This window comes from Agelaius phoeniceus, chromosome Z (genome assembly GCF_051311805.1).
Source record: "Agelaius phoeniceus isolate bAgePho1 chromosome Z, bAgePho1.hap1, whole genome shotgun sequence".
Taxonomy (NCBI): domain Eukaryota; kingdom Metazoa; phylum Chordata; class Aves; order Passeriformes; family Icteridae; genus Agelaius; species Agelaius phoeniceus.
The window spans coordinates 22180057-22207766 of NC_135303.1; the positions used below are offsets into that span (position 1 = coordinate 22180057).

General features: G+C 37.3%; 1 long non-coding RNA gene across 1 annotated transcript; it reads left to right on the forward strand.

Moving 5' to 3' along the window:
• Positions 1-705: 705 nt before the first annotated feature.
• On the forward strand, positions 706-6008 carry LOC143692010 (uncharacterized). The gene is made up of 4 exons (XR_013179860.1): positions 706-1895; positions 3238-3346; positions 4580-4916; positions 5564-6008. It is a non-coding gene; the product is annotated as an uncharacterized LOC143692010 (long non-coding RNA).
• Positions 6009-27710: the final 21702 nt, after the last annotated feature.

Below are 27710 nucleotides of genomic sequence, written 5' to 3' on the forward strand. Positions count from 1 at the left end.
CTCTGTGTTCAGCACAAATCCAAAACAGGTGTATGGCATCCCCTACAAAGCCCCTGTGAAGAAAATGATACCAGCAGAAAGCAACACAACTATGTATGTCCTTCCCTCAAGGAAATTACCATACTTCAAAGCTTTGTTTTCTCCTAAACAGGTTTATCAGTACATTTTTTGGTCACTTGGGAAAGAAGAGGAATGAGATTTTTATCAGGAAGGAAATTTAGGGTGCTGTTTACCCAATGTCTGAGTCAGTGCAAGTCAGCTGCTGGGGGAAGTCCCTTATACCTAGCACAGTACTGTTTTTCCTAAGCCTACAAATGTCCCATCTGCCCAGCAGTTCTCCTGCCATATGGAAAAGGGTGCTGCCATTTCCAGTTGTTTCATGGCCTCTTCCTAACTGAAGTACCTCACACCTCATGTTTGCTGGAGCACCCGTCCCTCAGGTGTGACCCTGTGCTGGGAAGCCGGATGCTGCACTCATGCAGCTCTGTGGAGTGCATCCCTCATCGCTTTGCTCCGTATGCGTGTTGACCCTTTGCCTTCCTCCATCAAACACATACCACAAAATGTATGTCTCCCCAGCAGCTGAAACTCTCTCTGCACTTCATCCGTCTGGATTTCCATGAGGCTGAGAGAACTAAGATTTATTCCAGTTTCTAACAGTTGCTTCATCTTGAGTGTCAGGCTCTTCTCCCTGGTAACAAGCAATAGGATGAGAGAAAACAGCCTCAAGTTGCTCCAGGGTAGGTTTAGATTGAATATTAGGAAATATTTGTTCACCAGTAGGGTTGCCAAGTCCTGGAACAGATTGTACAGGGAAGTAATAGAGTCACCACCCTAGGTGGTATTCAAAAGACAGATCTGACACATCCACACAGGGATATGGTTTAGTGATGGACTTGGTAGGGCTGGGTTAATGGCTGGACTTGATGATGATAGGGGTCTTTTCCAACCTAAATTATTTTATGATGTTATGATCTGCTTCTGGGGGAGGAATTGCTGTGTAAAATTAAGTGCTGGCTATGGTCCTCTTTGACCACCCTTGGAAGCCCTGATGATTCTTCTTTGCTTGCTCAACTCTTCTGTCCCCTTCTCCTCCTTCATGAGTCCTTCAAATCATACCTCTTCCTGGCAAAGCAGGTGGAGTAAAAACAGACAGCTTTCCTTTCAGCACTGCAAGAATGACCCCAAAAGAATGTACTCAAACCAGTGTTGTGTTTATATTTTAATTATCCACTGACATGACCTTTGGCTGAGTTGTCCTTCCAGTCATCCCAGGAAGATATTGTCAGTCAGTGTTTTGTACAGCACTTCTGAAAGCACTTTGGAAGACACTGCAGCATTTGCTCCATTTCAGAGATGGAAAAATCACCAAATGAAAAATCAAGTAACTTTTAACTGCTAAAGTAGACATGCAGAGCCAGGGACTTTGGGGAGCTTTATCTGTGCCAGAAATTCAGGCCAGCATTTTTCAGACATCAGCATTTCCCAAGCAGCACCTACAGTTGTTGATTTTTAGCCATTCTTAGGGCAATAACTTCCCAGATTAATTAACTGAACTACTAACCATCATCTTGTTAAATTCTGTGCAAATAATTTAGAAGTCTTAAAGTAATTTGCTTGGTCAGTCTTCCCTTATTATGTTTAGGGAGACACAAGAGTTATTTCAGAAAAGAGAACAGCAGAAATATTATCTATTTAGATAACAATCTGAAGTGAATAAATGCAACTCAGTTATTGACTGAAAATGTCTTTTGTTGCTTTGTTCTGCCACTTAGTCTCAACAGCCTGTGCCAAGTGCAGACTTGATTTGCGACACCACTACGGTGATTTTGTCCCTATGCTAATTTTGCGATGTATGACAGTGATAACCTTGTAAATCTTGGACTTACAGGGAGGTAAGGATGAAGTAAACAAGACGTGAGATTTTTATGGTTTTTTTTTTCCTGCAATATAGATTTATGGAAATGCTGTCCATCGGGGGCATTATCTTTAGCCTGTTATCTTTTTTCTGGCATAAATGTGCATTCATTTCAACTCTTTTAAAAAATCTTCAAAGGGAATAACAACACCAATAGTAATACAATAACAGCAACAATAAATAATATTCATAAAATCACAGATCATAGAGTGGTTTGGGTTGGAAGGGAACTTTTCCCTCATTCATCAATAGGGACACCTTTTACTGGACAAGGTTGTTCACAGCTCCGTCTGATCTGGCCTTGATTCTTCCAGGCATGGCACATTCACAACTTCTCTGGAAAATGTGTGCCAGGGATTCACTGCCCTCACAGGGAAGTATTTCTTCTAAATATTTAATCTAATCCTCTTCTTTTTTAGCTCAAAGCATTCCTTCTTGTCCTGTCCCTCCACACTCTTATTAGAAGTCCTTCTCTAGCTCTCCTGCAGCCCCTTTAGGCACTGACAGGAGGTCTAAGGTCTCACCAGAGCCTTCCCTTCCCTGCCTGGACAGCTCCAACTTTCTCAGCCTATCTTCATAGCAGATTTGCTTCAGCCCTCTAATCATCATCATGGCCTCCTCTAGACTCGCCCTGCTTCTTGTTTTGGGAAGTTGTGGTGTGAAAAAGAACAATAATAATAAACCAATGATAACAATAAGAAAAATAAAATATTAACATGGAACAACAAAATAGTAAAATAGTGAAATTATAAAACAATGAAACAATGAAATAGTAAAATAACAAAGTAATAAAATAGGAAATAATAATGTAATAACATCATTAACTGTGTTACTTGTTTGTAAATGGGTCTGTAGCTGCCTGGGGTCCCAGTGGTGGGAAGATGCTTCTGAAGCTGGAGCACTGGTTTTTTGGAGGTTGGAGGGGTGGAGGATATTTGCAAGCAATGTTTTTCCTCTGCTCCCAACACTGTGTCAAAAGCAAAGAAACAGGAAAAAAATAGAAAAAAAACACCCAACAAAAACCCACCTGAAAACCAAACCAAAAAAGAACTTCAAACAAGCAAAAAAAAAAATTAAAAAAATTAAACAGAAACAAAACAAGCATCCTAGTCCCTTCCCCCAGTAAAAAAAAAAAAAAAAAAAAAAAAAATTATAGCTCTTTTCATCCATTTTGGTTTTAAACAGTTTTCTGGAATAATTTAATTCAAGCTAAAGGCAAATACTTATTAAGCAACATAGATTTAAAGTATAGTGTCAATGGTGATGATTTTTTATTTAAATTAAAAACTTGTTGAATTTTTTCCTTTTAATTTCTATAGATTACAAAAACCATCAACACAATTCCTGTTCTTTGACCCCCTGCCCCTTTACACAAGCCTCCAAATTATGTGCAGGACTTCTGATTATGGATGAAGCATATTCTGACAGGTAAAGAATCCTTGTTTGCAGTATTAGCTGAATACCCAAAGCTCTTGGACAAATTTGCAAAAGTTCCTGGCTTTGCCATCAGTTTTGTGTATAATTGTGTTTTCAGGTCTCATGATTCCCTTTCTTGTTTTAAAGCCAGCTGCAGCTCATTGTCACTAAATTGGCATGATCAGAGGTCTGGACTGACTGACATTGTTGGGGGAAACTCACTTCTGTGTCTGGAGGTGAGAATGTTTACCCAGATTCAGTTCCTACAGAGTGCAACTGCTGAGTCTGGAAACACTTTGTGAACTTCAGCTCTGTGAATTGCAGGAAATCTTGGATAAAAGCTTGTTAATGGGAGTATTTCCAACTTTTCATGGGTAAGGCCAGATCTTTAGCTTATCTCCAATTCTTCTTATAGCTTGCATCACCAAGAGGGATGTATTTTAACCTAGGTAATTGCTTTTACTATATGTTAATATATATGACAAGATGTGAAATGAAGTGGCACCTGACTCCTTTTTCATTTTTATCTAAGCAGTCTGGAGTTATTTTTTAAGGGAGAGAATTTCTAAAATCAAAACGTAGTTTTAGACTATTAAATTTTGAGGTGTTTGAAGTGAAACAACTGAATTACAAAAGCAGAGGTCAATACCAGAATTCAGGTTCCTTTAAAATTAAAAAAAAAATTGCAAACTTTTTCTTTTTAGGGGGGTTTTGTGGCTGTTAAGGCAATGAAGGAAAATCTCACTTAGCATTTACATTACAACATTTGCTTGGCTGAAAAAATATTAATTGCTTTAGACTGATGGTGGAAAATAAAAGAAATTTAAAGTCAAAGCACTCAACTTCTCTCCAATTTGAGAAAGTAATCTGGTTTTAATATTTTTAAAGTGTGTTGGAAATGACCATTTCACCATTTTGATTTTTTTTGTATTAAAATATTTCTGTGTTTTAAAAAAAAACATGGCAGATGCATTGCATTAAACCTACAATTCTTCAGTGAGTTTTCTCCACAGACATGTATTAACCTGCCTCTGCAAAGAACTGAATAAATGAATGAATGAATTGAATGAATGAATCATTCTTTAATATTGAAAGTCAGTGATTCACAGTTTCTTCTTTTAATTTATCTGGCTTTTTTTCTCTCAGCCCAGGTTTTCTCTTATCTCCAACCAGGAATGAAACCTCCCTTAATGGTCTGATTATCTTTATAGGGTAAGATGACCCCACATGTCTTTGTCCTTCCAGCTGAAACCAGTTTCCACAGACTTCACTATCCAAATGCATCTTTTGAGACTCTGGGTACCGCACTGGATCTGCACACATGAGAGATAAATCAAGAGTTTCTCAGCAAAAAGGCTGGTGATAGGTTTGACACAAGATTGGTTTTAAGGGAGAAGAAGAAGAGAAATAGACACTATTTGAATGGCCAACAAAGAGGATGATAGAAGCCTGTCTTACCTGATTATGTCTGGGACAGAAGGCTGCAAGTAGAAGTGGAGTAGTGTGGCAGTAGACAGCCATACAGGCCTAAACCAAAGGGGAACAGGACTTTATGGCTGACATTAAGTTGCTATAAACTCAGGTAAGAATGAGTTTCCCACACAAGCAATGTGAGGGAGCTCTTGGTTTATTTTGTTTTATCCTTTCAGTTTTTTTAGCATATTAAAAGCCTGGCCAAACTCAGAATAGGGGAGGTATTGAGAAAAGGTCATCTGAAGTTGGAACCACATGGACATTGTCAACTCTGGCTTATAGCTGCAGAATATTTGTGCAGCACCTACAGTGGTGCACAGGAGGAGGAGTAGATAAACTGAGTCCTGCTCCCTTTCCTTCCCTTTGATTCAGAAGCTGGAAACAGGAGAGCATGACACACTTGTGACCTGGTTTTTGCACTGTCCTTCAGGAACTTGACAGCAGTCCAAAAAGCATTCCGCAGATCACAGGCTGTTGACATAGTACCTCAATATGAACTGTGGAAAGGCTGGCTTCGTTCTATATTTACTGCCGCTGGCAGCCACTAGGAACTGTGCTGTGCTTGAAGCATTTCTAGCATGCTCAAAGCTAGCTCATAAGCCCCAGAAAATGAATGTTACACAACAAACTGGATCTGATATAACTGGGCTTAGGGTATCGCCAGGTGATATCCTTTGCATTGACCTACTGAATATTAGCCATGATGTTGTGGTTCTTGATTTTCAAAACTACTTTTTGTGCTGTTTTTTTTGCTAGTTTAACTCCCCAAGATGCCTTACTGTAATGCCAGCTGAGCACCAGCAGGACGGAAAACCACACTTCAGATGTTTTCATGCAAAAGTGTGTGAGGTTCATCGCTGTCTTACTAGGCCCACCGAAATCACAAGGGGCACAAAAAGTAAGAGAAACCTGGTACATAGAGGGTAAGAGAAATGTATATTTAAATGTCTTTTGGCAGAGCACAGAACATCCCTTCTATGAAGAAAGAATGGATATAATTTGGTTGAAAGTTTTTATTCTTTAAAAAGGAAATTAAGATTTCAGACCTCTGACAGGAGGAAGAAAAAAGAGCTGACAATTGCCGATTCATTTTTCTTTGCTCCCTTCTTTCAATAATTCCAGTGGAGTTACCATTATGCTTACTGAAGAAGCTAAAATCCTGGAAGCATCAGAAACTAAGCTGAAATTCAAAACAAATTCAAACGTGTAAGTTTGCATCTGTGAACAAGCCACACAGTAGTACATTCATTACCAATACACAAATGTGCAAATTTCTTACCATATCTTCATTAGTTGATTTTATGTATAGAAGATGGATGGTAGTTTATCTTCTGTTCTGACTTCCCTTCAGCTGAAAAAAAAACCAACCTCTGACTCATGCTGAAATGTATTTTGTATGGGTTGTGATGGTCTTAACTTCCAGCCTCAGTTTACAAGATATGCTAGGCAAAAACAAAGGAAAGAAGAACAAAAGCCTCAAGTGAATGTGAATGAAGTCATGTGTTATGAACTCCTGGAAGGGAGAGGGGGACAAGTCTTATAAAGTTTTTCAGCATGTGTCGAGTAGAAAGTAAAGCCCAGAAAAGAAGCATTCAAACTAAGATTTCTGCAAGTGATTCAACTATTTTTTTCCCTTTTCTCGAGTAAGCTAACTTTATTACTGTGGCAATACTGAGACCTCGGTCTGTTTCAAGCCAATAATCCTAATTACTCAAAATCCTTGAGGGTTCACCTTTTAGTTTCTCTGTCTTGGATAAAAAAAGCTAACTTTTATATTTGTTAAGACATTGATTAAATTTAAAGTCTGTGGTGGGACTCTTGAATATGGAGGCAGCAATTCTGCTGTTGCATATTTACTGGCATGGGAAGTCAGCAATCAGAGAGAGTAAATCATCCTCTCACAGAGTAAATTAATTAAAAATATTAGAGGTGCTACTCTGCACTTTTGTGATTATGTGCCTGTATTATTACACATTACCCACTTTCACTATGATACCTTAAGAATACTGTTAAAAATTAACAGCCTCTAAATAAGCAAGAGATATTTGCAGAAATGGGAACTTGTGCAAATCCCCCCAGAGAAGTTATGAGCAGTGCTGGTGGAATAGCAGTCTGAGGTCAGCAGTAGCTTTCATACAGCAAAACTCATAAACAAGCTGGTGAGTCAAACTCATTTCCTTGACTAACAGGAATAGTATTTCATAAACACAGCAATCGCTTAGTGCTCTCCAAACCAACTGTGAACTGTTTTCATTAGTTTATGCAGCAGAGAAATGGAGGGGAAGGCAGCTGTTTCCAGCAGCTCTTTTGGAAACACTTCTAAAAAGAGGCTTTTTCAGAAAATATAATAGTGCTTAGATTTTGGGTAACATGGGAGACATTTTATTAGGACTCATTTAAACTGACACTTAACACTGCCTTATATCTGACCTACTCTTTGCTGAACTGGTATATTTTTTTCATGTTTATTCTATGTGTTATGTCATGGTGGCTTAATGTCCTTCTTAAAGTGTTTACTTGTGTTTGAAAAAGTCAGTGTGTAAGATCAACCTAATAAAACACTTCATCTCAGAAAATTCACTGTCTTTCTAGTGAGGAAGCATGGTCCTTCAAATCCTCTTTATTTCAGTGGAAATTCAGATAGATCAGATTTGTAAGGGAGATAAAGACCTCACTAATGCAAATACTTTACCATTTAAATTCAGAACACTGTTTCAAGCATCTATTATATTTTATAAGCCTTTTCAAAATGTTGTGAACCAGATGATCAAATATAAAATGTATTCTGTATTCCATTACAACTTTATTCCAAAGGTTATATTTTAAATATTTTAATTCACAAAAAGTGGATAATGTCTTCAGCCCAACTCCTAAATATTCTGGCACTGGTCTTCGTGCAACTGCAGAGCAGCTACACACCATGAATTCACTTCCCTGGACATTTCATGCCTGTGGTCATATAAGAGGCCTAGGTGATAATTGCAAAGAATACTTTGCAGTTGCCCATGGAGGATTGATTTAGCACACACACCCCCTCCTTCAGATCTCCAGGTGGGGCATGGTCTGCAAAAATTTCCCATATTGTTCTGCAGCCGTGTTCTTTGTGTCACATCATTAATGGTGTTGACACTGAAAAGGTATTGAAACATCACAATATACTACTGATCTAAGGGTTTGATAAATAAACTGTAAACTGTGAAGGAGAGAATGTGTTTCCTTATCTCTCTAACCTTATCTTGCTCTTGTTCAAAGAGATTTAGTCTTGCTGGAAGGCCAGGATCCCATACAAGAGCTTTGTTTCTTTTTCTTTGTTTCTTGTTTCTCTATTTCTTGTTTCTCTGTTTCTTGAAGACTTAGACTGGCATTGCCCCAGTTGCAAGGATGTGTTGCTGATCTTGCCACCACTTAGCCTGTGTAGGCAGAGAGAGGTGGTGGGGGCACATCCTGACACTGGTTCCTCCTGCTCTCCACTGCTGGTGAAAAGCAATGGAGAGCTTCCTCCTCCTCTGTTTCTGTGAGATGGTGGCAGAACCTGATGGAGCAGGTCTTGAATCATTACAGTACAGTGAAAGCTGTCCCACCATCCATAATAAATGCCTCTCACACTTCTCTGCTGTCCCACTCTGCAGGCAGAGTTCATGTCAACAAGATTTTGGAGCATGTGCTTTAGATATTAGTGGTTGGTTGGCACTAAGTTTTTTCAGTGAAAATAGACACCAACTCTCTCCAGCACTGTCAGCGGGGAGTGGAAAGATTTCTTCTGCTAGATGTGTTCTAAAATTTATTAAGATGTATACCAAATGGAAAAAAATAATTTTTTCTCAAAGTGTACCCTGTCATTTTTTAAGAAACTTGTGCAGTATAACTTGTGCACTGGAGGGTTACCTGCTACTATTTCAATGGCAGAAACTCATCCTGTGTAACAAGGGCTGCTTCTTGCATTCCTCTCCTTTTCCCCTCCCAGCCTCCTTGTGTGCCACTTGCTTCTTATCCTGAATTCCAACAACAAATCTCACATTTCTTCCGAAATTTTAATCCACATTTTTTACTTGTTCAATGGCAAGTCTTTCTCTATGTCTTTCCTTTCTACCACTCCAAGATTTTTCTATACTTGTCTGGTTTTGCTGTTTTCCCTTTTACCCTTATGCGTCCACTCCTTACCATTCTCACTCATTTCTTTCTTTCTTCTTTCCCTCTCTCAGGAAGGAATGCTTTCAGAAGTGTATTAGAAAGTTGGCAGAGTTGAAACAGAATAATTTCATGGGAAAAAAGTCAAAGGCTGCTAAAGTTTGAGGTTTTGATGATCACATTCTAGTAAACCCTCCACCCTTCTGTGTTTCTGTTTTCCCCAATGGTAGCAGTAGAGTTCTGCCCTTCTATTTTCCTTGAAACTTCAAAACTGATTGAGAACATCTGACATTCATATGCTGTTGTGTAACAGTCAAAAGGAGCAATATCTTAAGGCTGAGGACAAGACCCTGCCAGCTCAGTCAGCAACACCAAGAAGCTGACCTGGAGAAGAAAATTTTCTCAGCTGGGAGAAGATCCTGAAGACCTGAAAGCATCTTCATCCTTAAGGGTCAGGGGGCTGAGTGGAACAGGACAAAGGGTCCATGGAGAGAAGAAGCTGTCTATAGACACAAAGCTTTGAACATGCAAAAGCTCCAAAAATACAAAACCCTCAAACTCTGAAAAGCTGGAAATCAGATGGTTTCTGACCAGTCATTCTTGGTTTTGTTTTGTTTTGGTTTTTATTTTCCAGTCATGACTTTGTGTCTAAGTGAGTGCAAACTGAGGAAGTGAAAGATAACAAAAAATTAATTTGTTGGCAAACTGCTGTGAATTTTCATGCAACATTTTGCTATAGGGCAGTTCTGTCACCTGGAAAATTATAATGGCTGCAATTATTTTGGAAATGTGTTTGTCAGAGAAACTTGGAATGGAAACAAAATAAAGTTAATATCCTTTTTGTTATAAAGTGAATGAATTTGTATGCTGAAGTTGTAGCTTATTGTACCTGGTATGTGCAACTCTGTGTTGTCATCTAGGACAAATTTAGGAAAACATGTGGGATCTTCTGTGAAAACAGAGAGCTAAAACAACATGCACCACTGCTGAAAATAGACACAGCAAAAGTTGAACCTTGAAGCCCCATGAGATTTCCTTGATATTAAATAGTAAATGCAAGGGCTGGAGTAATTGACAGGATTGTGGGAGGGACAAAAATTACAAACTCCTACTGACAAAGAAGTGGCAAGTCATCTCAGAAACAACAGGAGAAACTCTGATTAAACATAAAGAAAAAACTCAAAATTCATTGTAATTTAAGGTCTTTTGCTAGCTGAAGAGGATCAAGTAGAAAAGAGTGACATATAGTATCTTAAAACTAACATAGACATGATTTCTATATAATCCATGAGTAAGAATTTGTAATAATGTTGGAAGTGTAACAGGAAAACTTTGCTGCTAAAGTATACATCCTACAGTAAATATTGAACTCTATTTTAGGGAACCCAGTCCTTTCAGGTTTTCCACATCTGTTTCATATCCAATTTATGTCAACAATAATTGAAATCTGTTACCATCTGGGTTTTGGGTGGGCTGCATTGAATGAGTTACCAAGAAAAAAGTAACTTCTAGCATGAATTAAACATCATTCAAAGTCCTCTGGTGCCTTCTGTGAACTGAGGGGAGAAGACATAGAGCCTTGACTTGTATGGAATTGGAAATTAAGGAACTAAATTTTACAGAAGGAAAAATGTTGCCTTCAGTCTGGAGAATGATGGGTTAAGATATATGGCCTTCTATACAGTGATATTTGCTTATTATACAGAAAATTTGAATAAGCACCCACATGTCCACAAGTATTTGCAAAATCTATTTCTTTTGGTCTGTATCTAATGCAAACTGTACCTCAACCATAACATTTCAAAATTTATAAGAAAGAAATTAGACAAACAAAAGAGTGGGAACAGATGTTAATGTACTCACTCTAGGGAGGTCAAATGTAAATTCACGGTAGGAGACCAAACTCAGTAATTGGACTACCTAACAAATCAGATTCCCAGTGTGTGCTTTGATATGTACAAGTTCTTTGTTTTCACACAATAGCTTCTTTATCACCAAAATCTCCATATTATGAAACAAGAACATTTCTTGCAATATTCATGGTTTCTATTGAGGAAATAAAACACTGTAATATGAATCTTTAAGCGAAAATTCAGTGTTAAAGCCTGTGGCTTGGATGTTACATCTAAATCAGGTACAGACATATCAAGGGGGCTTGTTTTCATAACCCAATGTTGCTTTTGGAGAAGTTAATGGGATGTTTGTTACTGGCAATACTAAGGGGTGGCTACAGACCAAAGGAGCAGTTATCAAAGGCTGTATAAACGGGGAAAAGTACCCATGTAGGCCTACAATAGTGACTGAGGGAGACAGAATTTGACTTGGGACTTGCAGAGGCTGTCTCCAAGCTGTATTATTCATGTTTATATGGCTATTTTTATTTCATTACCAGAGACCTTCTCTTTTGAACTATCTATTGTATTAGTGATCCCCTTTAAACTGAGTAATCCTAATTTTGTAATTTTTTTAATTTTTTGGAAGGATCATAGCTTTAAGACCAGGGAATAATGGATGCAGTAGGAAAAAATGCCTACCCAACAGAATTTTCTTTGGTTTCTTGATTGAGCTCATAGCTACATAGATCTTAGGCTGAAAATTTTCCTAATGTCTTTTTACCACTATGGAAAAAAAGTAATTTTTTTGAGAATCTGAACAGTCCATAGAGACCAATAAAGACAGAAGGTCTTAGATGAAATAGCTGGCAAAATACCTAACTTTTAGGAGGGGCATCATTAAAACAGAACATTCAATGACCGTTCAAATTAATCAGCATAAATATTCATACATTCTTCATCCTTGAAGAACTACTCTCTTCTGGAAAGTACAGCTTTAATAATGTACATCGCAGCTTCATGACATCATCAGAACATTTTGGCCTAGGAAATGGCACGTGTGGATATGGATTGTTTTATTTTGTGAGAGCTCAGGGTTTTTGTTTGGGTGTTCATAATTGTGGTAATTCCACGTAGGAACCAGCAAAGGAGCTGTGGGTAGGTATTGCAACCACGATGTATGTCATGTCCTCAGAATGTTGCCATCCTCTTTCAGGGACAAGGAGGGAAATTTCCTTCAACTCTGGGTGCTCTATATCAATTACTACTCAGTCATAGATCCACTGTGTACTCCAGGTATTTTGGCTTCAAAACAAATCACAAAAGGATGACAAACAGGAGAAACATACTGAAAGTATGATTAAAAAATGAAAGTATGATTAAATTGCTATTCTGTAGTGTTTAGTGCCTAGCTTCAGATGAGTTAAGATTCCAACTTTATTTGTGTATGTGCACAGGTTGAGAGCTGGAGAATGATGATAGTTGCTTTGTTGTTTGCAAGTGCCACCTTGTTTTAGTGTGTCTATATGATACTAGTATCCCCCTTGCCTGTTCTGTTTATGCTGGATATTAAGTTTGGCACCTTTGAGACTGGTTGTGAGAGTGAGGGGGGGAGAGAAGAAGTGTGCAGTTTGTTTTCAGACACTGCACTCACTCATCCACATTCCTGCTCCTGGACTGTGCTGTCTGCAGCATGGACAGACAGCGGGACAGAGCTCTTCTTTGCTTTTATAGCTAGTTTTTAGCTAGCTGAGGAACTGAAGTTCCCTGGGCTGTAGTTTTTCTTTTTCTTGGAACTGTTCAAACCTGCTCTGGACTGAAAATCCAGAAGAGCACTGGGAGCTCACAGCAGTGGCCCACCAGGGCCCAGGACACAGCATTTCTTGCGCAGCTGGGACTGATAAGAGACTGAGTGAGCTAAGCTGCAGACCACAAAAAGGACTTTCTGAGTTTTTCCATCTTTTCAGAACAGCGAGAGATTTTATTGTGCAATGTTATTCATTTCTTATGCTTGTGAATACTTGTTAAATAAACAGGTTCTTTCCATTTTTCTCCAAGAAAATACTTACCTGAACCAGTAGGGGGAGGGTCTTGAATTTCCTTTCTGGAGGAACCCTTTTGGAATTTCGTCCCAAATTTGCCTTAAACCAGGACACACCCTCTGCACTCTTTCCCCAGTGTCTTTTGGGTTTATTGCCCTCACCAGCACAGCAGAGGAGTGAGTTTAGAATGAGTGGGCTGTTACTCTTCTGTGGGCTAGAAATTGAAGTACTGGTTGTTTGGGAGTTTGAGTTAATATCTCTACCAATGATAAACGCAGGATAAAAGAAAATGAAGAACAGCTGGCAGATGCCCAACAAAATTCTCCACCCTTCAGAGAATATTTCCTTAGGCTTTGTAACAAGTTCTCGGTAGTGCTAAGTTCTACTTAATATGGATGTAGAAATATGTAGTATATATTTTTTGAAGTCAAAGCAAACACTGAAGAACAAATTGTGAAATCTCATTTGGCAGAGGGAGGTTTCGTCATTGGCTTTTCTCTCAGCCTCAGGAGGTTTCATAACATCTGAATATGTTATCATGAGTGTGAGAAAGCTGACATTTTAGAAAGACTCTAAGAATGGAAAAAATTATTAACTATTAAATATCAAGATGTGAATGGAGTGCACAAATGATCATAAATGATCACAGGATGCTTAAGTAATGATCATTAATGGCTTTAAGTATGTATGTTTTTTAATGTCTCTTATGTCTTGCAAAAAGACATCTTCTTTATGGTTCCTATATGCTTCCCAGGTTGGAAAGCCCCTAATGCTCCCACATTTCATGACATGTGGAGATTCCACTGGCTGGGGTCTTACCTGGTGTCTTTGAAAAGCTAGCCACAAGCATAAAAATGAAGATGTATACAGATGGCTTAGTGTGTGAAACAGGGATAACTTTCTGAGTATCGGAGATTCATTTACCATATTGAATTTCATGTGTGTGTAATTCAAAGAGACCTTACTGTAGGACTTCATTATTGACTTTATTCTGACTCTTCCAAGTAGTTTTGTGTCATCAGAGGTTACTGTTACACCACAATCAATTCTTTTATCTAAATTGTTTATGAGTATGTTGAACAACAGATGTCTTGCTGATAACTCTTTCTTATCATGAAAAAGTTTTTAATTCTCTAGGTGCACATAACATTTGCCACTGTTTCTGACATAAAATGGAATATTACATAAAACACACTTTTCTAGGGTTTTTAAAAATACAGACGTACATATGCATGTGTGGTATGCATTTCTTATTATATTTTTATGTAGATATTTGTGGATAGATGCATGCATCCAAAATTCTTTTAAAGAAAAGTATTTGCATTTTCTTGATTAACAGAAAATTAATTAATTAATTAATTATACTATGCTGCACTATAAAAGAAAGAGTTGTAATAACATTATTATGAAATCTATATATCTACAAAATCATGCTGATATCATATAAAAATAAAGACACTGTTGTTTAATTTGGCTGTGAAAAGATATACTTCTGGACTACCAGAATATTTTTGCCAATGTTTTATCTTTTGTTGTCTTTAGAAAATGAACACAGCTTGTCAATTAGCTTTGAAGCAGATCTGACTGAACCCAGGAACTAACAGATCTCCTGAGACTGTGATATGTTTTGAAAAGGCTGATTAACTGAGGTTACATGCTGCAAAGGTTACAGCTTAATTTTATCTGTAACATGAATTCAAGGGCAAAAAAAATCTGTAAAGTTTTAATGTGACTGATTTAGAACCTACCACACCTTTATGTGAACATGCAGCTTTTCATGTGGTTTTTTTTTCCCTCTTTTTTCTTTTACCAGTTGAAATTTTATTTGGGATGAGGAAAGCAAAACCTTTCCTCTTTTCTGGCACTTCCAGCTTTAAATCTGTAACAGAAAATAAGATATGCCCGCACACCTTAGATCTTCGGCAAATGTGTTGTCATTTGAAAATCCTGGACATGTCATTTTTTTCTGGCTTTGAGAAATAGTTTTCCATCAATGAGCTGAAAGGATCTGATCATGATAGCTCTTTCAAAACGCTGTGTTTAGGCTGACCATTCAACTGAAATTATTATAAGTGGACAAAAGTTATGTTATTTTTTATATGTCATACACATGCATTTAGCTATGTTTTAATTCTCCACATTGAGAGAAAAGTGAATTGAATAACTGAAATAAAACAGAAACCTTCTACATGAGAAACTCATGTAGCCAACACATTTTTCGATTTCTAAAGATGCCTTTTACCAAGGATTCTGTTTTCTATTAAACAAATGTCACTTTATCATCATTAATAACCTCATTGACTGCTGTGTGGCAATTTAGGTTGTGTGAAGATGTCTGATTACATACAGTCAGGGCTGGGAAATGTAAATGGTGTCATGTATGGCCTTGTTCTTTTCATCCCTTTTCATTTGCTTCTGTCAGTGTATCCCTCTGGATCCCTCTGACTTGTAGAAGTTGAGACTTGTCATCCATCCTTGGAATACCACTAGAGAAAACAAAATTGCTACAGGATATGGCCTGATGATTCATTCACTAGATGCTCTCTCCCTTCTGAGTAACAACTGAATCATAGCACATGCCAAGGGTGGAAAAGACTGCTTGTCACAAAACTGTGGCTATGTGCTGTCCTTGTATCCTAACTTTGTATTCTCCAATGCTAAAGTGTGTCATGCCCTCAAACAGTATTAGTAGGTCTGCAGGTAGAATTGGTTTGTTTTGTCATATAGAAAGGAAATAATTGATTTACAATAAAGTTTATTTTAAAGGGAAATGAAATGACCTCTCAAGGTTTGCAGATGGATGTCCAAATTCCTAAAATCCAAAGCTGTTTTCTGAGGGAGAATAAGTCACACCATGAGCCTAACCCAGTGATAATCAGGGATATCTTGTGGAGCTGTTCCTCCATGTCTTTCATTTTCCTGTCCATCCGTTATATACTACTCAAGAGAGAACTGTAACTTATTACGGCATTTCTTATTCCCTACTTAAGACATTGGCTATGAAAGGGGTTTTTTGAAAATTTTGGGAAGTTTTTGAGTTACAGGGAGTTTCCCTTGTTTATATTTTGTACATTTCTTAATTTGTGAGGGTCTGGGTGAAAGTGAGAGATAATGAAGTATTAATTATTTTATGGTAATATAGGAATCATTCCTTGGCTGGGAAAGTTGCTGCTTGAAGACTTGTGATGGTGGTAGTAATTAGATTTTTGTAACCTAAGGATGTGCTAGCTAAGATGAAATGAAATGCTGTTCCATACTTCTTATTAGCTGTAGCATATACATCAGCAAATAATAAGATTCAGATTTCCTTATTTTAGGATTTCTCAATTTCTGTTTGTATGAGTCTTTTGGGAATGAATAATACACTCATTGTTTTTTAAAGCCCTATAAGTATTCTTCACCATCTCAGTATCTTTAGGAACTAACTACAGTGCATTCCACAGCATGTATGAGTCCATGTAATGTAAAATTGCTATTAGATCGCACATTTTGAAACCTTTTACTCTTGTGTGTGAATTTTCTGCAAGAAGAGCTGTTTGTTAGCTCTTGAGTGGCTGTTTCTAAACATAAACTGAAGATCTTTTTTTGTTTGATTTTTTTTCCCTGAGCTTTTCTCTATAGCTTCTCATAGACTGTACAACTCATGTTTTTAAAACTTACCATCTGAAGCCTTTTACACAGTAAATTGCCGCAGATACCTATGTTACCTACTTTCCTCCAAGGTAAAAAAAATTTCTCCTCCCCTCTCTCTGTATTGTTTCTTCAATTTCGAATTCTTTCCCATTTGCTGAGTAATACAGAAGTTAACTGGCTTATGGTTATTTTACTTCCTCATTTGTGTATTGGGATAATTAAATGTGTAGTTTGTAATCCAAATACCAGGATGGTACTGACAAATTCTTTGGGTGGTAAAGATGTGTTCTTTTAAACTGCCATCTTAAGAGCTAGGGCCAAATCCTGATGCAGTAGTTCAGATTTTATTCTGAACTACTTTTATTCTCATAATTACTGAGTATCTACTTGAGGTCTTTCTTGAACAGAGGGACATGAAAACTGAAGACGTGTTGTCTGCTCACAAGGTAATACGTAAGAAGACGAAGGAAAAGAGTTGGAAGCCTCATTTCTGTCCCTATCCCATAATTTCTGCCTTCTGCTCTGCATCTTCTCACCTGCAGCATTTCATGCTGAGCTCTCTGAACTCATCATGTCTTCCCTTACCATGAGAATGGATCCAAAATGAGTTAATGGTGATATTTTTCTCACACCTTTTCTTTATTCATTGGCCGCACACTGATCTTATGTTGCAAATATATTTTCCTTCTCTGTATGGTTCAGAATATAATGGGGAGAAAGGAACACCAACATGCATAACATCAGAAGCCATGCTGGAGTTGATGACAATGAGCATCCTTACTTTTTTTGGTTTGCTTCACAAAAAACGGGAGGAAAAGAGAGGGTATGAAATTATGAATCTACAGATACTTTTACACAAATTAATGTCTGGTTTTGCATTTGTTTTACCTTTAAAAGAAAAATCCTTCTGTGAAGGTTATAAAATAGGCTAAGATTTATTTACCTTAGAGATAAGAAAGTTTATTGATTGCAAGGTTATTTATGACATAAGCAAAGACAAACAGAAGGATGAAAGATTACATTTGTCGTGAATACCCAAGAGAAAATGTTGATAAACTGGGAGTTTTGGAAATGCCAAGTGTATTACTTTCCCCATTTTCATTTTTAGAAGTGGAGTTAGAGGTTTATTAATGTATGAAGGTAAGACCAGCATATGCTACACTATTTTTGCTTATCATCTGAGAAAATTAATGACAACTAATAGTATTAATTTAATATTCTAGGCAAGTTGCACAGTCCTAATGATGAATTAATGGTGGAGTAAATTACTGAAATTTTTTCTCCCAGCTGCATCTCCTGAATTTGTACAAGAACACAGTCTTGCTGGACTGGGACAGGGCAGAGCCAGGAACATGTAGGTCAAAAAGAAAGATCAGAATGTACTTTCTGACACTGCATAGGACATGAGTTTCTTGGAAAGCAATGAGCTAAGCACAATTTTGGTAAGATTCCAAACACAGTTCAGGGTGTATCTGATGATGTTTTTTTGTTCTTTCTTTGGAACTTGAGTTTTTAGCTTCTAGGCTTCAAGCTTTTCTCACAAAACAAGGTGGTTAGTAGGTTACTGCAGACAAAACTCTAAAACTACTGTGGGAGTCACATTGCCTCACTCCAGGGACTGGAGTTCTTCTGGAAGTACTAGAAAGCACATGATGTAATCACACCCTTGGCGCCACTTGATAGAGAAAGAGGAATAAACTTCCAGTAGGTTAACACACAGCTGCCTCCACCATCACAGAGTTGAAAACTTGTCTGGTGCATTCTATTCATCCTCTGTATCCCTTTAGTCTCCTTTACACCTTTCTTCATTAAACATTGAGTTATGTGCTTGGTTGGCTTTTTCCCCCATGCAGGGTTAGAGCAGCATTGGAAGGCAAGGAGAATTGTCAGATAAAAACTGTCTGACACTGTCTGATAAAAATTGATAGGAGTGCTAAGCAGGACAAAGTCTTACTGATATTTGAGTTTTTCACAGGTAGGGTGACTGAGGAGTAAATTTGGCCTCATCAGAAAAAGATAACTGCTGAATGACCCAGCTCTGGGCAGCTATAGCGGCATTGTCCCCAGATGTTTGTAAATTATCACTGAACTTTGTAAATCAGTGAAGAATGCTGATGATCCATCAAAGCAATTTGGAATGAAGACTGACAATTTTTATCTATACTAATTAAAACTCAGTTGGTATTGCTAAGGACTCAAGCTGAAGACCACCTCTGTTGTTTTCTGCATCAAATGAGCAAGGTCGAGTTTAGGGGCAGTTGAAAGGGAAAACTGGCTTAGATATAGATAGGAAAGGCAAAACAAGCAAATATTAATTATTTGCCACTTGCTACTATTTTCTGAGAAAATCAACACTGGTGAAAAATATAATTACTTTTTTACTTGATTTGAAAATGAAGATAATAGTAAAAGGTGACAAAATATAATCCAAGAAAACAAGAGAAGGCCAGCTTTTTTTTATTTTCTCTTTTAAAAATCGGTATTGTCAACTCTAGCCATTCAAAAAGAAAACTACTAGAAGAGGATTTTCTCAAAAGGAATAAGTTTGAAGGTGAAGTGTATGCATATGTCTATTAGTGTGAATATCAGGCTTGTGACATCAGAGTTCATTCCAGTTATGTTTTCAAATGTTCCTCAACAATGTATTTGGCATTTACTGATTTTTCTTTCAATGGAGATCTTCTTTTTATCAATTGACTTGAGGAAAGAGGTCTTTAGTGTTCAAATATGAATGAAATCAAAAATCAAATCTCATAATACTGTTCTGTGCTCTGATATAAAGATAGTAATTTAAATTAGAACTTTATATATTTTGTTTTTCAGGTTTGGGTTCTTTTGTCTGGTTAGTTTTGGATTTTTTATTTAAATTTAGGGTTTTTTTCCTTTTTTTGTTTCAATTAACTTTTAACTTTTTTTTAGTAAAGTATGGATTACATAAGGTGTATCTGTTTTACGTGATTGTACCTAAGACAGAAAACCCAGACACCTGTCTTCCAGATGAGAAGTTGTCTCTTCTGCTGTGTTTGTTTAAGCTGCAAAGTCCAGCCTGGCACTCGTGCCTCCCTGCTCCCATCAGCAACCCAATCATGTCTGGAACACTGACCTATTTGCCTGGCAGACTGCTAAGACTTACAGCAAGTAACTATTTCTGATTTCTCTTCCAGGCAGCAGAATGAGTTTGTGGTGCATCACTTCCTCACCAACTGCAAAGTAAGAATAAGACCAGTCTTATCATCTCTGAAGGATCAAGAGGGTATGATAATGAATTATTTGCCTTATTTGCTTCTACAGTGCCCTGTTGCAGTCACATTTAGTTTGTACTGCTGCTTCTCCTTAAAAAATTGTACAGCCCAGGAAAGGGGGACTCCTGCTTAATGGCAATGACATTGTCAAGTTTTTAAAATGTGATTTCTCTGTACTGGTGTTTCTGAGAAGTTGTGAGAAGTCCAGTCTTGTGTGATATCAGGATGATTTCTACCAAGAGCTGCTCTCAATCACCCAGGCAGTGACGGGATATGTCAGGGCTGACATTAAAAGAATCAGAAAAAAATAAAAAAAGTAGTAGTAATGATAATGATAATGATAATGATTGATAATGATAATGATAATAATGTTGTGAGGGAGGGGGCTGGGGAAGGGAAACCCAGCACTGGTTACAGAAACATGACTCAGCTTCTGTTCAGTAAGCCCTCTGTTCAAGCCCATTACACAACACGTTTAGAAGGAGCTTTCGTACTTTCGTACTCTGATTTCCTGTTTACACCAGGCTAGAAAAAAAACTTCTGAGAATAGCTGGAGAACTGGGTCCTGGCTGCAGAGGAGCTCCTGCCAGAGCAAGTTTTTTGGAGGATTTGGATCCAGAGATGTCCTGGCATTGTCCCAGTCTTTAACAATAAACACAATAGTTTCACTCCAGCAGTAGTTGTATGTTCTGGTAAGCACATACCAGCTGTGTTGCTGCTCCTACAGTCCAAGTGTATTCTTTTATGAAGAATACTTCATAAAACAAAAATAGGCTTGTGCCATTTAAAAGGTCTATTATTTTTAATGCATCTTTTTGTTTTCTAATACATTTCCTTATTTATAAATTAAGCTCATCAAAATTATTAATTTAATAATGTAGCTTTTAGAAACTTTTCAAACATAGCTTTGTAAAGGAAAAAGAAGTGAGAAAATATATGTGCAGGTTTGTTTTGCAATTTATTAACCAAAAATTACCAATACTGGCCATACCATTAGAAAGCAAATAGTAAAATAAAGGAAAATGTGAATCTCTCAAGTTTACCCCCAAAATTTCCTTTACACATACCAAAGTAGTTGAAACAGTTGTTAGGTATAAGAACCTCTGCAATAACAGATTAATCAATTTATTCTGTTTTCAGTGTTTATCCAAGTGATGTGTACATATATAAACTCAGGAAACTAAGAAATTTAACATGCAGCCTTTAAATCTGACTTCTAAAACCTGTGTTCTACCAGGTTCACTTCAATGGATATTTTAAAAGTATAAAATAAAATAATATTAAAAGCCTATTTTAAATAGATTAAATATAGATTAAAATCTACATAAAATAAAGTGTAGAAAAAATTATTTTATAAAGAAATAAGTTTTAGTTTTAAGATTTCAGAGGGTTGTTTATAATATTAATAAATGGAAGAAGAAGCAAAGCATTTTAAATATGGAAAATAAATTGCTGGTGTCTTTTTTTATTTGCTTGAAAAACGTTTTGTAATCTTAAAATGAAATATTAATTTTTTTCCTGTCAAGCTACTTGACATAGTGCTTTAGGCTAGAATAGCTGGAATGTGTGCCTGAATATATCAATTACCTGGTCTTCCATTATTTAAAAGGAAGCACAAGGACTTGAAAAACCATATTGAAGGAAGTAATTTGGGTAGCTCTTGCTAGCAAAGAATCCCTTCCCAAGCACTCCTATATGTGTTTCATTCACATATAACTTCATTCATATCCAGAACTATCTGAGGGTTTACTTAACAATTTATGGTCATGCTATAAGATGTGGGAGATGGAAAGTATGTTGAATATATTGCTATTTAAAACTTGCACAGCTTTGGAAGCCTGAAGACTACTGAGATCATAGTGAAAAAAGTAGAGAAGGTAAAGGTGAGAAAGTGTTCTTCAAAATTCTTAATATATTACAAAGAGAAAAATGAGTTCACTAAGACAGTTTTCAAATACTAAGTCTCCTGCATGCTACAACTGTCATGGCAGAAGAATTACTCTGGATTCACAAGCAAAAATGTATACTTAGTAGAAATGATCAAAGTGAAACTTTTGGTAGTTGTTTGATGTAGCTTATGGCTGCAATAGTTAGATTGGATAATGACATTTAAACTGCATCTGGCTATAAGTGTTGCTTATAAATGTGGTCTTCAAAGACACTGGTTACCTGGAGCAAACTCAGAGAGCAAATTATAGATTTTGAGTTTTAGCTTGTTTCTATTTGTGTCCAATGCACACAGAATACTCTCAGTAAGAGAGATATTCTTAGGCATATTTTTTGTTGAAAAGTGGGTTTCCAATGAATACCATAAATATTTCTTAGAAGAACTAATTAGAGTTCTTTTCTAAGAAGAGAGAAGAAGGAAGGAATCAAAGAGAAAAATACAAGAAGGACTCAAAGGAAAATATGGGCACCAATGTGTCCCTACTAAAGGGAAGACTACAACTATAGTTTTTGTTAGGTTAAAAAGGTGAAGTCATATTTGTTGTAAGAACGAACCATAGCTAAACTTTCCTCATGCAGGCATTAAGAGGTATTAGGATGGATCTTTGGAGCATCTGTCTCTCTCTTTCATACATGGGCAGTACACACTCCACTCATGGCTCCAAAGAGAAAGGCATCAAAAAATTGTATTAGAAACATAACAATGTCCTCGCACATTGTAAGATTTAGTTGTCATCTGTTCTATGACCACAGTTTTAGGTAACTCAACAGGAAATTTCAGCACCTTGAGAAAACAAGTTGCATGAACACAGGGCATACTGGAGACTTGCCTTCCTTGCTTCAGCAGCCGCCTCTTAAGTAAACATAGGAGTGTTTCTGTGCACAGCAGTGTCTGAGGCTTGCAGAAAAGCGCAGCAATCCTCAGTGTTGCCTATGCCTTAGCTGCATTAAATCACCTACTTTTCTCTATCCAAGTGCTAAGCTGGGGGTGGTGGACATCACTGGTGCCCTTCCAGAGTGACAGGACAAATAGCTCATTGGTGAGAGCATCCGTTGCTTTAGAGAGCAATGGAAATTAGAGCAGTGTCTATTAGGAGACAATGTGGGTGTCAGAAAACTGAGCATAGGCTGTCTGGTAAGACTTTCAGCTCTCTGAAACACACAGGGACTTACAGGACAAAACTGCATATAGTATATTTTTCTGCAATTGCAAAGTATGTTTTGCTGTAAAAAAAAAAAAAAATTATTGCTTAATGTTACCTAATATGTTACCAATGAATCAGAGAAGCTCCTCTGAACCTGTCCAAGTCTCTGCAAAATTAATCTGTGAGCTCAATGACATAACCAGTGTGCTGTCAGCCTGCCATCTATTAGACATGCAGAGCAGTTGTGAGTGCACTAGTTGTACCATGCTGGATCTCTGAAGGTGCAAGCCCAGTGGAGCATTCTGTAGTTTTGGTTGCAGGACTTTAGGCTTGGGATGAGGAAATTATGAAGCAAAACACAAGAATGCACCAATATAATTTATCTTTAGTAAGTTGCCTGCAATAATCTGTGTCCCTTAAATTTTATGGTGTACCTACCATATAGAATGCTTTGTTCCTTTCACTTCAGAAATAAGAATTTAAATTTCATAACCTGAATTCATGTAAAACTTTTAGCAATTTCCTCCTCACTGTTCTATGGAAATGATATTGGGAAGGCTGATGCCACAATTGAATGACTATTCTTCATGATTTAAGAGAGAAGTTTCCCCTTAGAAACTTTCCTCTAAAAAGAATGAAAAGAAAATAAGTTTTTTGAAATATTGTTTTGATGAACAGGGGAAAATATATGTCAATTTTCTGATAAATAAAACAGTGCCTGAAAAAACATACCTGATTAAAAACTATTATATTTATACTTCTCTGTATCCTAATCATGAGCTGACCAGTTGAAAGACACTAGCAGAATGTCATCATTACCAGATTCTACATCTGCATCTTTGATTTATTTGACAGACATCTAGCATACAAAATATCTAGGTGAGTTGCCAGTGACTGTTTAGATGTTGGTGCAGGGCATCATGTTCTTCACAAATCTATGTCCAGTCATTCCCTCAGAACTGTCTTTTTCTGCTTGTCTTTGTTTGTGTTGACCTTGTGTGGATTAAAACAAATACTCCTTTATTAGTTTTTTTCCATAAAAGGAAGGTGACTGGGAAGGCTGAAAATTTCTTTTTCTGCAGGTTTAGTTATGCAGCAGTCATGAATCAGAGCTAGATGAGCTCAGTTAGAGACAAAAGTAGTTAAAATCTATGAACTACAAGGAAATCAACAGAATGGAAGAAATTCCATCCTTTTAACTCAGTAAACATTGTCAGTGAGCCACAAATCCTACTTTTGATGATCATTTTTGCCTTCTCTCTATACTGTGTTTATGCAATATAATCCCCTCAAAAAAAAAAAAAAAAAAGAAAGAAAGGAAACAAGTTAGGTATATGTACTATCATGTAGAAGCAAATTGTACATTCATGAAATTACTTGTACAGAACTGAGCTTATCATAATCCATATAAGTACACAAGATGTGAGAAGGCTGAGCCTACTATTTCTATTTCTTTAATAAGACCAATTGCTTATATGCTATTTATTTAAATAATTGCAACTATCTTCTTCCCCCACCCTTGCTTTTTCCTTTTGGAGAGAAACAACTCCTAGAAATAACTAGTGTCAGCTGTGAATTCTGAAGGAGAAGCCAAGAATATAAAACGCATGTGGACAGATCTTACCCTCACTGGGAACATGGTGACACGGTCCCTTTTCCTCGCCCTGGACAGCCTGTTGTCAGCAGCACCTTTTAGAGACAGGGGCCAAGGAACTTTTAGACTAGGAGCCAAGGGACTGATTTTCCCTGCAGCTGCTCCTGAGAGTCAGACAGCCCTTGCTGAGGATGAGGCTGCACTTTCGCTATCCCTGCTGGAGAGGATGGTGCCTGGACCCTGCTGATGAGACTCAGTATTCCCCAGCACACCTATTAGGGTGGTTCCTCATGTTTGCATTGCTCAGTGTGGAGTGTTCTGTGCTCACCCACAACATTCAAAGGTTGCTGAGTGACATAAACTTAAGCAAACAGATGGCACCCATTGCCTCTGAGGAAATTAAGTAGAGGCACCACAACAAGTTTTCTTGCTATATCGTGCTGTCTGTGTCCATGGCATACATTGCTTCCACTGAAAATCCCAGTAACATTTAGTTTTCAGCATGCTCCACTGCTCTTAGGTTTTTTCCACTCTTTGTCTTGTAATAACGCTAGCCTTTAGGCTTCTTGGGGGTCTGGGTTACAATTTATGAATGTGAAACTTTTTAAAGGTCACAAGAGTGCTTGCTCCTCCTGTCAACAACTTGCCTTGCAAGAGGGCAACCATCTTTTTTCCCCAGAGGGGAAAAAAGTGTTTGGTTCAGTTCCTGGGTACAATCCAGAGCACCACAGAATAATCCAGTAACAGCATTTTGAAACCCCTTTTTAAAACTGTCACCATGTTTAGAAAGACCTATGGGTTGCAGAAACAAAACACCTTCTTATTAAGCTGGAAAACAAAACAGCGCTTCCAAGTCTAAACTGTCCTTGTCTGAACTGGACAGAACTCTGTTTTGTGTAATCAGTCAACAGATCTCTGGATCACATAAATCAAAGCTGTGCCTTACCCACAGTCCCTTTTGTCCAGGTCTGCCTGTGTTTGGGGCTGTGCATGTCATCCCTGTGGACTCACGCAGGTGATGGAGATAGATGCATGTTGACTGGGAATTTGCTCTGTCAGAGGCTCCTGAAGGGCTCTCACTGCATTCAGCAAGGGACTTGCCTGTTGCAATGCACTTAAAAATTTCAGATTGCACTACTGAGCTAAAAATATCTGTGTGTTCGTCAGAGGTGAGATGTCTGGCTTCTCTCTTGGTGGCTGCTTGGATACTGGATAAGGGGCCAGTTGCCAGTTGCAAAATTTAGGTTTCTTCCTTCCTTCTGCACTGCTCTTTAATTGTAATAATAGCAACTTTTTGTCCCTTTCAGATCTGCTCACTTTGAGTAAAGGGTAAAAAAACGATTTGTTGGAGTATTTTGTGTTTATCAACTAGTTGCCAAGAGAATAAGGTTTGGCACAGCGGAGCTTGCCTTTCACTGTAGTAAATAAAACATGCTGCTTGTACCTTGTTTCAACCCTAACCATGCTGTCAAGTGCAATATTTCTTGTTTCTCCTCGCTGTACCAGAAACCTAGTGAGATTCAGTCATACAGTCATAGAAGAGTACCAAATATATGCCAAAAAAATTAATGTAATTTAAAATTACTTTCTAATTGCATATGGGAAGAAAAAAAATATGAGAACAAGTGTAGGGTAGAATCGCTTTCATCAGAACAGTGTTTCCCTATGTTAGCTACTTGAAAATGCTGCTTATAAACCTTTTTAAAGATTAATTTGTTTGTGGTTTGTAGTACTTTGGTTTTTTTGGTTTTTATTTGGGGTGGAAGGGTAATTGTGAGAAAGAGTAGGATATGTTATCTCTCAGGTAAAAAGATACAAGTCCACTGCAGTGGACTGCAGTGAACCACTGCACCTCTCTAATATTAGTGGTTCCTCTGAATGCTTTTAACCTGTGATAAAATCACCTTCAAGGTAAGTCAGTTTGCATTCATTGTGAGATAATTCACGATAATAATGCTGAAACACCTTAAATATTTCCCATATTGCAACTACTTCTTTAGTTGTTCATACCATGAATAAAAAGTCAGTTTAATACAAGTAATTCAAAAGTCTATCCAGTTAGTACTTCTAAGTTTTTGTTCCATAAAATATTACTGGGGGAGAAAGACTATAGTGTATTTACAAGCTTATTCTGAGAAGGGATTTTGGCTCAAAAAGTTGGATGAAATGGGTTTCCTTTGAGGAAATACAGGCTTATATGAGGCTTTATGGTAGCATAAGTTATATGCACAGAAAAGAAGTGGGATATTTTGAAGCATTAAAAAGTTTGAATAAAATATACGAAGAGGAAGACATAAATTAAGACAAATTGTTAAGATTAAGAGAAGATTATCACTTCCTTTGAATTACTTTGAAGTATTAGGGGGAAAAGAGGGAAAATCAGGAAAAAAGTAGAAGTTTTGTGGCTTTACATTTTAATTAATTTACATTGTTCTTCTTCTGCACAGACCAGGTATTGTTTTCTTCCTTTGTTTTGTTTGGGACGTCAGTTTTACATGGTACAACTGAAGCTCTGTTACTTTAGAGCTGTGCAACTCTGTCACCATAAACACTGTTGATGGACTAAAAAATAATGGCCAAAGTAAAACTGGCATTCCTGTCTTATCCTGTTGCTAAATGAAAGGGAAGGGGGCCATTTAGTTTAATTTATAGGAGATAATTATATAGCTGTAAAAGATTGCTGCAGGCTTCTCTTTGTTTATATTGCATATTTAATGCTGAATTTTTTTTTTAATTAGAGCAGTTGTTATCATGATCTCTTTTCTTGGCATTCTTAACTAGGAAAAATGGGCTACTTACAGTAAGAAGGACCAGTTTCAACAGACTTCAAATGACTTAGGGTAGACACCCCCAGCAAGAGTGTAAATAATAAAAAAGCAATTTATTAATTAAAAGTCATTACCTGGTGAATACTTGACACCTTTTACAGAGGGTATTCTTAAATTCTGTTTCTTAGCTGATGGGCAACGATGACAGCTTTGCCTTGAATACTCACCATCTGCGGTGGGGAGTTTAATTTTAATTCAAGGCAGTCCAATCACAGCAAGGTCTTTTTAAGCTCTGGGAAATTACATTAATTTCCAGATAAATAATAACCAGGTTTTAAAATAATTTTTCCCCTCCTCCTATGCTCCAACCTACTATTTAGCTGAAAACAAAAGTATCACATCTCCTTTGAGAAAGATTGAATGCATCACTTTCATCAGTTCATTTCAGAAATAACATTAACTACACCAATAAACAGGTAACAGATCTTGGCCTCACCATTACAAAGCATTTGGTGGAGAGTTGGTGAGTCAAAGGCATGGTTTAGCCTGGAAAGACTTGTGATAGAAGGCGA